The sequence below is a fragment of the Cololabis saira genome, chromosome 19, assembly GCF_033807715.1.
Source record: "Cololabis saira isolate AMF1-May2022 chromosome 19, fColSai1.1, whole genome shotgun sequence".
In the NCBI taxonomy this organism is placed as follows: Eukaryota; Metazoa; Chordata; class Actinopteri; order Beloniformes; family Belonidae; genus Cololabis; species Cololabis saira.
Window position 1 is genome coordinate 7,695,988 of NC_084605.1, and position 12,755 is coordinate 7,708,742.

A 12,755-nucleotide genomic window follows, 5' to 3' on the forward strand; every position below is an offset into this window, starting at 1 on the left:
ATAAGTATATAAACAGTATACAATAAAATACGTAAAGCGAGTAAGTGGCAGCACGCCGTTGCTGCGCTAAACGCCGTGAGTTCCCCGGCGCAACAGGGGGACACACGTCCCCCCGTCTTTTCAAAATCATGTTTTTTCCCCCCTTACTTTTTACAGTTTAAAAACTAACGGTAGGCTCAGCCTTAAATTGTAAATTATCAAAACACGGTATGAAAGCGATACGAAAACGGCCCCGCAGCCCTGCTTCACCCCCCGCTCCCCCTCCTCCCCTCCCGTCTCCCCTCAGAGCTGCTCAGGGCGGGTTTATGGTTCTGCGTTACACCAACGCAGAGCCTACGGCGTAGCTGCGCGTCGCCGCGTACCTTACGCCGTAGGCTCTGCGTCGTTTTAACGCGGGACCCTAATTTAGGCACCATACACCTGCACGTAAAGGTTTCACGCGCGCGTAAAACTCATATATATGAAAAAAAATCTGAGTCCCTTTAGGGGCTCCGTGGGGCTCCCTAAACGCAGCCCCTCATTTGTTCTGTCCTAAAGCGGTGGATGAAGACGAGGCTGCAGCTCCAGCAGCAGCAGAGTCCTGACTGACTGAGCTTCACACAGAGGAACACGATCAGCGCTATTTTATTTTATTTTATTATTTTATTATTTTAAGTCTGATATAGGCTATGTTGTGATGTGTGATGACATTATTAAGAGTATGACATGAATCTGGCTTCATTTCACCACCTCAATCCCTGCGTCGCCAGTTCCCCGTGTCTTAAGTAAATTCTTACGGGAGGGTCCGAGTTGCCGTAAAGTTAAGCAGATTTTTAGGTTAGTTTTTTCTTTTTAGATCCGAGGATTTGCGTAGAAGGTGGCTTCCGCAACTTTCAGGCGCTTTTTCTGCGCAAGCAAGCTTTATAGATGAGGCCCCTGGGCATTGTTCTCCCTCTACCAACCCCGGGAGTTCCTGCACTGAGCTCAGGTCTCCTCCTTATCCTGAGGAGTGAACAGGCCACTTATTTTACCAGACAGGGTGGGGTTTCCCAGGCCGGACGTAGCGAGTGGAAGGATCACGTTATTCCGGCCGGATCCCCCACCCCATCTGGGGCCCCGGTTCTGATGTTCTGTTTGATATTTCATTGATAAGACTTGCTTTTGTATTGTTTGATTGTTTGTTTTGTTAATAAAAAAAAAAATAAAAAAAAAATATGTATATATGTCTATGTGAGATATTTGGTAAATAAAGTGTACAACAGGAGCGACGAGCTACCAATAATAAAAAAATAAAAATAAAAAAAAAAAAAAAAAAAATCTGGGGCCCCGGTTGGCCAGAGGGGGCATGTGCAGCCCAGCACTGTGTGCATGTTTTTGTGAGGATAGCTCACATTATCTACCCACGGGAACACGGGGAGAACATGCAAACTCCACACAGAAAGGCCCTTTCACCAACCCCACCCAGGGTGTGGGTGCTGAAGTCATGGGGGAAGTAAAACATGCACTCAGCACTCTGCAAATATGAGCAACGTCATATTTTTGCATCAAGGCCTTTAATGATTCTTTTTTTTTTAATCGTCCAACAGAAGTTCTTACAAACAGCGTAATCTAAACACACACGTATGAATCAGGGATTATTCTCTAAAAGTGCATATAAAGTAACATAAAACGGTGACATATACAAAAGGACGAACATAATATTAAGAAAAACTATAAAACAGAGCTTTTGAAATCTCTTCAAATTTTCCCAATTAACTGAAATAAACAACATGTCCCAAATTAGGGTTAATCTGGTCTGATGATGAGTCTGATGATGGAGAAAAAAGTGTTTTTCTTGGTGGAAATTCTTCCGGTTTTAATTTGATTCCAATGTGACGTGAAAGTCTTCAGTCTCACGTGTCTTATAAAATCAGACCATAATGGAGGGCTGATTTCATCCCCTGCTCATCAAATAAAAAGTTTTCTTATTTATTTATTTCTGAGGCTCACCAGCTCAATGCTGTTATTTGGAGCGAGTGAAGAGGAATAATAAAGAAGATACAGAGCGGAGGGATGCCCGTTACACACAAGCCGCCTCTCATTTTTTACGACTTTTTGTCTAAATGGAAAAAAATTGGAGATAATTTGTCGCTTTACCGGAGAATGCATCTTCCAAGCAGCACGAGAATGGGGGGTGTTGTGAGGATGTATCCTCATAAAGTATCTGCGCTGCATTAGCAGGATTTAATGAAGCTGAGAGTAGAGATGTGATGCTTACCTGTCTGTTGTCTGTCTGTCGTCTGTCTCTCCACCGTCTGCTCTGCTCTTTTATAATCCACCAGCAACTCTCTGAACTTGTTCTTTCACTTTCATCTAGCAACACGTACACATAGATGTATATCTGCTCTCAGCTCAACCTGAACAATACACTTTGATCTTAAGATGGAACAAAACACGATTTCTGTGAAATCATGTGACTAAACACACAAACTCTCACACACACACACACACACACACACACACACACACACACACACACACACACACACACACACACACACACACACACACACACACACACACACACACACACACACACACACACACACACACACACACGGTTCATCTTAACACACCACCATAATGGATTAAAACTAAGATAATAAAGACCCGATTGAAGTTTATAATAAATTATAGTAGTAATTACAATATAGCTTTATTTGGTTGATTACACACACACACACACACACACACGGTTCATCTTAACACACCACCATAATGGTGGTAGCTTTGTTTGGTTTATTACACACACACACACACACACACACACACACACACACACACACACACACACACACACACACACACACACACACACACACACACACAAGGTTCAGAGATTTGTGGACAGTTCTGTGACGTCATTTTAACAAACCACCAAAATGGATTAAAAATAAAATAATAAAGACCCGATTGAAGTTTATAATGAATAATCGTAGTAATTACAATATATTTTATTTATAGTTGCCTTTCTGGCACCTTCCAGCTTTAAACTATGAGGTTTTACAAAAGATATGACTTTTACCATTTAGCAATTGCCACCTTTTGAAGAAAACATTTGCATTTTCTGCACAAAATTGAGACTTAATTGTAAATCTAAACTAAATGTTTTAACACTTGGATTAAAGCAACTTTAACCTCTCCATCTTAACCCTAAACCGGAAGGAGGTTACCAGAACTTTTTTAACTTTAAAAAAATAAAATTTTAAGATATGTTTGCATAACTTAAACACACAGAAATGTATTAGCACTATGATATATTATAAATTTGATCATCCAGGATCATCCTGTCAGACTGGGGAAGCGGTTAAAGGGTCTATAAATAGCCATGTTAAGTTAATGGGAAATTTTCAAAAGGTGAAACAATCAGAAAATAAACTAAGAACTGGTCCAAATTGAATAGTATGACTGTGTATAATACTATCATCAATATCTTAAAGGAATCTGGCCACAAAATACTTGTTAAAAGATTTTGACTGATTGTTTCCAGCTTGGCCCTTAAAGAGGTCTCTGAATATACAAGTCAAACATCTATGATGTGTACCAACAAGAAAAACAAACTTTTTTTCAGTGAAGACATCGTTGGAAAGGTCTTGACCTCAGGAGCAACATATATCAATATGAGATTTGTGGGCAATTCCTGCTCCCCAGGTGTGCCCTTTGAACCTTGTACCTGTGACACTTTTGAAGGCCTGTAGTTCAACAAAAAAATATGCTAGAGACATGAGGTGAACAGTTTTGGAAAGCTCTGCACCTCTACTATCATGCCCGACAGTATTCCAATAGGGGGCGCCACTGAATAGGGTCAAAACCTATAAAAAACATGATTTCACCCTCTTACCAAAACAAAAGTCAAAATCAGACAAGACAGGCGTGCTCCCCACCCTTAAAAACATATAATAAGCTTGCAAAGTTTGTGATCACAGTTTTATAAGCGCTAATTCATTGGAACTACAAAAGCTATGACGTAGCACAATGCTGTGTATTGTAACTTGGCACAAATTGTAGTTCTGGTAACCTCCTTCCGGTTTTGGGTTAAGATGTTGACATTAGGGTTCAGAAATAATATATCCGCTCATTTTTCAACAGACAAAGTGTGACCATAAAATGTATATTTATATTGTGAGTAGATGTATGTGATGGAAAAGATCAATATATGCATTTATTAGTGCTATTTTAATGTTTTGTCCTGCTGCCTATCTCGCCGACAGGAAGGGTTGTGTTCAATGCAGTAGCATATTAAGCAACGTTTCAAAACAGATCTTTCATACCTCATTGCTCGATCTATTTTGTTTCTATGAAGTGTTAATGTGGTTTATAATTTGTTTTAATATGGCGTGACTTCCAAACAAGAGCATTTAGTTCAGTATACCCACAGTATTAACGTTTTGTCCTGCTGCTCTATTTCGCCAACAGAAAGAGTTGCGTTCAGTGGCGTAACGTATTAAGCAACGTTTCAAAACAGATCTTTCAGACTTCCTAGTACTATCCACCTTATTCCTGGAGGCTCTACTGTAGAAACGATTGTGGGTGCAACTTCCGGTGAGACGCCGGAAGTAGCATAACGCCATTGACTAACCATGGCAGCTGAGCGTGAACAGCGGTTTATTTTAAAGCAATTTGCTTTCAATCTAGCAGAGAAGTTACGGTTTTGTTTTCTGACATTTAATGTTTAACTTGTTTATCAACCGTAGCATTTACTAAAATGTCCTTGCGGAGCTCGGGTACGTCGTGTTGCGGAGGAAAACCTGCATCATACTTTGTGGCTGAGATCTGACAAAGCACCGGAGGAGAGACGGGAATCCTCAGAAGGATTGACAGGAATGTCATGAAATATCAGGTATGATTTCAGGTTAATGTCATGAGAATATCAGGTGTGATTTCAAGACTTCCGGTGTAGCGACTAATGGAGTAGGACGTGTTTTTTTGAGCTCCTGCAACAACCTTTAAAAATATCTATTTTTGGTACAGCTTTTTCATCTTCCTTCGGTTTATTTTTCCCGACCTTCATTATTCTACTTTGGCCCCGTATTTTTTCCGACCAAAATGCCTCCAAAACTCAAACCATCCGCACCACCGCCGCGGCCCTCTCCGCACGCAGCATCCCCGCCTCGTGGTGACCCCCCGTCCAGCCTGGCCGAGGCCGCCGGGGCCGCTCCTTCACACGACTTTAAGGCCGAGCTGCTCGCATCACTCCGCGTTGAGATGGCGGCTGTTTTCAGAGCGGAGCTTCAGGCTGCTTTAAATGAAAACCTGTCGAGCATCAAGACTGAGCTGCAAGCGGTGAAGTCGGAATTATCAAGCAGCATTACAAACATCCAGTCTGATGTGCGCGCTCTGAAGAACACTGTGGGTGAAATGGAAACATCTCTTTCATCCTGCACCGATGACATCACAACCTTACAGGCTAAAGTGGAGCATCTGTCAACGGAACTGATGAGGCTGGATAATAAATGCGAGGATCTGGAGGCGAGATCCCGGCGCAATAACATACGGATCGTGGGAATTCCTGAAGATTTTTCCACCTCTTCTGCTGTTACGGATATTCCCTCTCTGCTCAAGGAGGCTTTCAAGCTGGAGAAGGAGCCTCTCCTGGACCGGGCGCACCGCACCCTCCAGCCGAAGCCGAAAACCGGAGAGCGCCCTCGTCCCATCATCGCCCGTCTGCACTATCATACAGACTGTGTGGATATATTGCGCCGAGCCAGGGCTCAGCAACGGATTACGTGCGGAGAGTTGACTTTTTCTGTCTTTCCCGACCACACCCAGAAGACGGCCCGTGCCCGAGCCGCCTTTAATGACGTCCGCCGCCGGCTCCGCGAGATCCCGGGGATCCGCTACGGTCTGCTGTACCCCGCCCGCCTCCGCATCACTCACAACGGCGCAGAGAGGGAGTTCAGGTCGGCAGAGGAGGCCAGCGCTTTCATCACGTCGCTCAAAGTCTAGTTGAACTTTTTTCAGTTCATCAGTGTCGGATTTTTTTTTCTTTTTTTTTTTCTCTTTTCTCCCATATATACACGGTATGTGGTTTTCAGTTTAACTTGGTCGTGATTGGTTGTACCTCTCTGTTAATGTTGCTGGGCTTGCAGGAGCTCAACACGAAGCTTTTTAGTTATTAGTTATGCTTAAAGCCGTAAGTGTTCTTTTCAGGGATCTGACTCCTTCTGGAGTTTGCACTGGGTTCTCCATCGTTTGGGGATGGGGTCGTTGTAAGTGCAATTGGGGGGTGGGGGGTGGGGGGTTCAGTAGGTTAAGTTTGTTGTTGTTTTCAATTTTCCCCCTTTTTTATTTATTTATTTATTTTTTTTCTCCCCCCTTTTTTTTTTTTTTTTTTTTCTTCTTTCCTCTTTCTTTCTTTCTTTCCTCCCTCCATCCCTTTCTTTCCTTTCCTTCCTTGGGGATCCGCATTCAGTACATCTCTATCTTTAGGAATTTAACATATGGCCACTAATACTGGTACTTCTGTGAGATTGTTGAGCTGGAATATTAAAGGCATGGGGAGTCCAATTAAGAGATCGAGAATATTTGCTCACCTGAGACGTCTTAAAGCTGACTTAGTGTTCCTTCAGGAAACCCACATGCGCACCAAAGACCAGGTCAGACTTAAATGTCCCTGGGTTTCTGAGGTGTTTCACTCTGATTTCAACTCTAAGGCCAGAGGGGTTGCTATATTAATTGGTAAGTCGATGCAGTTTTCAGCTTCTAAGGTGATTTCAGACAAAAACGGCAGATACTTAATTGTGGCGGGTACGCTATTTCATATTCCCATATTATTAGTTAATATATATGCCCCCAATTTTGACAACCCACACTTTATGAACAAGCTTTTTGAATGTCTCCCCTCATTGAACGACAGTCTTCTTATAATTGGCGGGGATATGAACTGCGTAATTGACCCCAAACTAGACCGCTCCAGCCCACGAAATCTGACTCCTTCTTCAATGTCGAGGTCTCTTTCAGATTTTGTGTCCAAGAACGGTTGCACCGATCCTTGGAGATTTTATAACCCTCGTACCAAAAAATATTCCTTCTTTTCTCAGATGCATCAATCTTTCTCTCGGATTGATTATTATTTTATTGATGCTAAACTAATTCCCAAAGTACTGTCTGTTGATTATCATCCTATTGTGATTTCCGACCACGTTCCTCTTTCTTTGGATATTCAGTTCTCTTCACAGCCACGCTACTCAACATCTTGGAGGTTCAATACATTACTTCTCTCAGATGATAAGTTCACCAATTTTATTACAACTAAAATTGATGATTACATCTCTATAAATCAAAATGATATGGAACCAATTTCATCTTCACTGCTGTGGGAATCATTAAAAGCATATTTGCGGGGACAAATTATCTCCTTCTCTGCTCACTTGAATAAGTCCCGGAAAGCCAAATTACAAGAACTCTCTATTAAGATCACAAAATTGGACCAACAACTTGCTACTTGCCCCTCTCCCAGTTTTCTTAAGCAACGTGTCGATTTACAGACTGAATTTGATCTCCTTACCACTAATGACGCAGAGCGACTTCTCTTACGATCACGCTCCGTATATTATGAACATGGAGACAAGGCAAGTCGGCTCATGGCTCATCAGTTACGTCGCCAGGCAGCCTCACGTATGATCCTTCAGATAAAAGATTCATCAGGCTCATTGCATCAGGATCCCACCGCCATTAATTCTGTCTTTCACTCATTTTATTCCTCTTTATATACGTCTGAATCTCCATCTGGCTCAACTGAATTGAATTCATTCTTAGATAGCCTCAACTTTCCTGTTATAGGCTCCGATGCTGCTAAAAATCTTGACTCGCCATTAACGGTAGAAGAAATTAATCTCGCTGTGAGAAGTATGCAAAATAACAAAGCTCCTGGCCCTGATGGATTTCCAGTGGAATTTTTTAAGAAATTTCAGGATAAATTGTCCCCTTTATTGCATGCTGTTTATAAGGAATCACTGGAACATGGCACTCTCCCTCCCACTTTAAGGCAAGCCTCCATAAGTCTCCTCTTAAAAAAAGATAAGGATCCAACTCTCTGCGGCTCATACAGACCTCTTTCGTTAATAAATGTAGATGCTAAGATTCTTGCTAAAGCCTTGGCTTATCGCTTGGAGAACATTGTGCCAACTATTGTCTCAAATGAACAGACAGGATTTGTCAAGGGGCGACAGTTATTCTTTAATGTGCGGACACTTTTAAATATTATTCACTCTAAAACTGTCACCACAACACCTGAAGTCGTAATCTCGGTCGATGCTGAAAAGGCATTTGATAGGATTGAATGGGACTATTTATTTACTGTACTGAAGAAGTTTGGGCTGGGGAATGGGTTCATTTCTTTGATACGTCTCCTTTACACGTCTCCACAAGCAAGCGTTTCCACTAATGGCATTCAGTCCAATTTTTTTACTCTAGCCCGTGGCACCAGACAGGGGTGTCCCCTCTCTCCCCTATTATTCGCACTAGCTATAGAGCCCCTGTCAATCTTTCTGAGGTCCTCCCCCACTTTTACTGGGATCTCCCGATTGGGAACAGAATATAAGCTGTCACTTTACGCTGATGACTTATTGTTATATGTCTCGGATCCTGTCCTCTCCATTCCTTCAATTTTATCTGCTTTCCAGAGATTCGGGTCTTTCTCAGGCTATAAAGTGAACGTATCTAAAAGTGAATGCTATCCCATTAATGACTCAGCAACACAGCTCGTACAGTCAGATATCCCTTTTAAGATTAGTCCTTCCGGCTTTAGGTATCTTGGGATCAACGTAACCAGAACGTTAAGCTCTCTTTTTTCTGCTAATCTCTCACCTTTAATGTCTACAATTAAATCTGACCTCCATAGATGGAAAAGCTTACCTCTTTCGTTAATTGGAAGAATTAACGCAGTTAAAATGAACATTTTGCCCAAATTTCTATTTCTGTTCCATTGTCTTCCACTTTTCTTACCAAAACACTTTTTTAAAATAATTGATCAAACTATTTCTGACTTCTTATGGTGTGGGAAGGCTCCTAGAATCCGCAAATCCACACTTCAGAGATGTAAATTCAATGGCGGACTGGCACTTCCCAATTTCTAACTGTATTATTGGGCAGCACATATTCAAAAAATTTCATTTTGGTTCAAATCGGTGAATATGCCATGGTGTAAAGTGGAGGCACAGTCATGCATTTCATCCTCTTTACCTGCTCTACTTACCTCATCTATTCCATCCAACCTCTCTGTCTTTACAAATAATCAAGTGGTTCACTCCACACTTAAAATTTGGTATCAATTTAGGAAACACTTCAAATTTAAGTCAGCATCTACTTTAGCTCCATTACTGAACAATCATTTATTTCGACCTCCGCTTACAGATTCAACCTTTCTCATATGGCATAATAAGGGCCTGAAAAGTTTTGGAGATCTTTACAAGGATGGTATCTTTCGCAGCTTTGCAGATCTCTCAGGTGAATTTAATCTCCCGCCTTCTCATCTCTTTCGATACTTTCAGATTAGACACTGCGCTAAAGCTTTGTTTCCAGTTTTTCCATCCTCTCCGCCGAGTCTACAGTGGGAGGTGCTTTTAAACCACGATCCACTTCAAAAATCACTGATCTCTAAGGTTTACGATGACCTTCTGTCTTTCGATCTCTCTCCAGTTATTAAAGTTAGGGCTGTCTGGGAAGATGAACTGGATCTAAATTTGGAGGATGACTGGTGGGACGCTGCTCTTAAAAAAATTTACACAAGTTCATCCTGCGCTTGTCTCACACTTATACAGTTTAAAGTACTGTTTAGAGTCCACTTTTCTAAAGCTCGACTCTCACAGATCTATCCCAGTGTCACTGACGAATGCGACAAATGTCATGCCTCGTCCTGCAATTTAACCCATATGTTTTACTCTTGCCCACTACTTTCTCGCTTTTGGAGGAATTATTTTGACACCATGTCAAAAATACTCTCGCTGAATATAAATGTCTCCCCCCATGTTGCCATATTCGGGCTCCCAGAGGACCATGGCCGGTTTACTTCAAATCAAATAGACATTTTGGCTTTTACTTCCTTACTGGCAAGACGCCACCTTCTTCTCCACTGGAAGTCGACTAAGGCTCCTTCTAGTACCCAGTGGCTCAACGACACCATGTTTTTTCTGAAGCTGGAAAAGATTAAATATTCACTGAAGGGTAGTTGCAACAAATTTTATAATAAGTGGCTTCCCTTTCTTACATTCTTCCACTCTCTCCAGTCCCTGCCTCCCGATTGACGGATCCCCCCCTCCCCCTCTTCTCTCATTCCTCTCTTTCTTCCTCCTTTTTATTTATCTTTTTATTTACTTTTCTTTTGTTTTTGGGTTTTTTTTGTTTTTTTTTTGCTTTGGGTTTTTTGTTTTCTTTTTTTTTCTCCCCCTTTTTATCATCTATTTTTTTAATTCATACTGTTTAGCTTGAATACTTAAATATTACTTATATATAAGAATATAATAATTTTCGTGTATTTGTCATTGTTTTGTGTGGATTTTTTGTTCTGTTCTTAATCCAAAAAAAAAAAAAAAGGAGGTAGACTGTATATCTTTTTTTGTTTATTCCTGTTCAACTGTGCCTTACCCCCTAATAAAAATATCAAAACAAAGGTGTGATTTCAAGTTAATGTCATGAGAATATCAGGTATGATTTCAGGTGTATGGAGGACACAGCATTGTAGTATTTGTCCGGTAATGACAACCTTTAGTATTATTTATTATTATTTCCTGTGCAGTTAAAATACAAAGGGCCCGATTTACTAAGATCCTAAATAAAGAGTACTAAATTGCGTGTGCACTGAAAAAGTTTGCGCGTGCGTTTTGCGTGTGGTTTGCAGGTGATCAACTAAGATTGCGTGCGCAATTGATAACAGGTGCAAACTGCAGTATTTAAATGAGGTGTTGCGTGTTAAGGTTTGCGAGCGCAGATCTGCGCCATGGAGAGTCTGGATGGAAAGCACAGTCACAAGTCACAAGCGCAAAATGAAATTTGACGAGTTGGAGTTAGAGATATTAGTGGAAGAGGCAAATAAACACATTCATGAACTACAGCAAAGAAATTTAAACATTACCAAAAGAAACGCAATATCGGAGAAAACCTGCGATAGAATAAATGCAGTTGGTAACACAAAAAACGGAAAAACGTCTGGTTTTTCATATTTCAATTTTAGACACAGATCAAAAATACGAAATATAAAAACGGGCCACAGGACCGAATTTGATTTTAATATTTAATTGGTCGGGTTTGCGTGACCCGGCGGTGCTCGGCATGATCTGAGGAGAAAAAGACATCAGACACAGATCTGGAGAGCGCTTTGATTCATCTATTTATGAGTTAAGTTTTTATTCAGATGTCCACAGTATATTGCAAATATTATATATTATATAGCAAACACTGACAGTAAATGTGTGACAGACGGGACCATCATATGGCCGTCGATTTAACGCAGAAGCATAATTCAGGCGAAGCTGCAGTCTCTGCGCTGATCCTGACACAGCGGGTCGGAGCGGATTTGGTCATGATGTTTAACCTGTGTTTTGTGATTAATAAGCACGGGTTTTAATTAAATGTAATTTACGAAGGATGATTTCACATTCAATAAGATAAGTAATCAATAAAATACAAAGTTTTGCAGAAAGGCTTGGCCTGCTTGTGGGCGAGTGGAGGGGGGCACAATAAGAGAAGGTGGCAAGATATAAGGCGGAGAACTAAATAAAAAGTGGCCTTTAATAAAATTTGTGCAACCATTTTTAAAATAGCATGCAGCAGAATAAAGACTCTCTCTCTCTGCGTATTCTTTGATTTTGGATGTCGCCTCCTTGCCACAATAACAGCAGCAGCAGATTAGCACCTTCCTTTCAAACGTATTAAATACAGACGCAATCACAATACGCGCAAAAACTTTCAGGCTTGGTAAATCTCATTGCGCGTGGTAAATGGACATATTTGCATCTTCCCCTCCCAGTATTTAGCGCTCTCTGGTGGTTACGCCCCATATTGATTATTCATCAGGGCAAAAGTACTAACTGAATTGCGTGTGCAATTTAGCGCATTTCAGAGACGCAATCCTCTTTGCACGCTGTTAGTAGATCAGCTGGCACTTTGGTTTGCGGGTGCTGTCAAGTTTTCACAGGTTTTAACACACGCAAACCTTTAGTAAATCGGGCCCAAAGTGTGTTTATGGCACGGACTGCAGGGCAGCATTAGAATAAAAATACAATAGTTTCACTACAGACGTGTCGATAAGAAAAATGTTTTTTGTTCATTAAATTTTAAATCGTAGCTGTGATAATGTACCGGGTTTTTCCTAAACTTCTGGAGGGCTTAGGTGATGTGGTTGCAGGTGGGGGGTTGTGGGTCTTCCCCCAGGTACATTTGATGAGGGGGCTGGGGGTGTTATAGTGGTAGGGAAAACCCTAATGTATCATATATTATCTTAATAATTGTGTACTGTATTGCTCCCTCAGATGAGCCTGACCAGATGGATCAGAAGGAGGAGCTGTGATCAACACCAAAGCTTCCTGTGATGCCCAAACACAGTGGTCAGATCCAGGGATGGAGGACCACACCTATTCTATTATTTACGTGCTGGAGATGAGGTGATGGGTGACCGTGGTTTCACAGTTAGAGACTTGCTGGAGGAGCGTAGGGGGAAGCTAATCATTCTAGCATTCACACGCAAAGGATGCCAGCTGACCAGTGAGGAGGTCACTCACACACGCCGTATTGCTCATGCC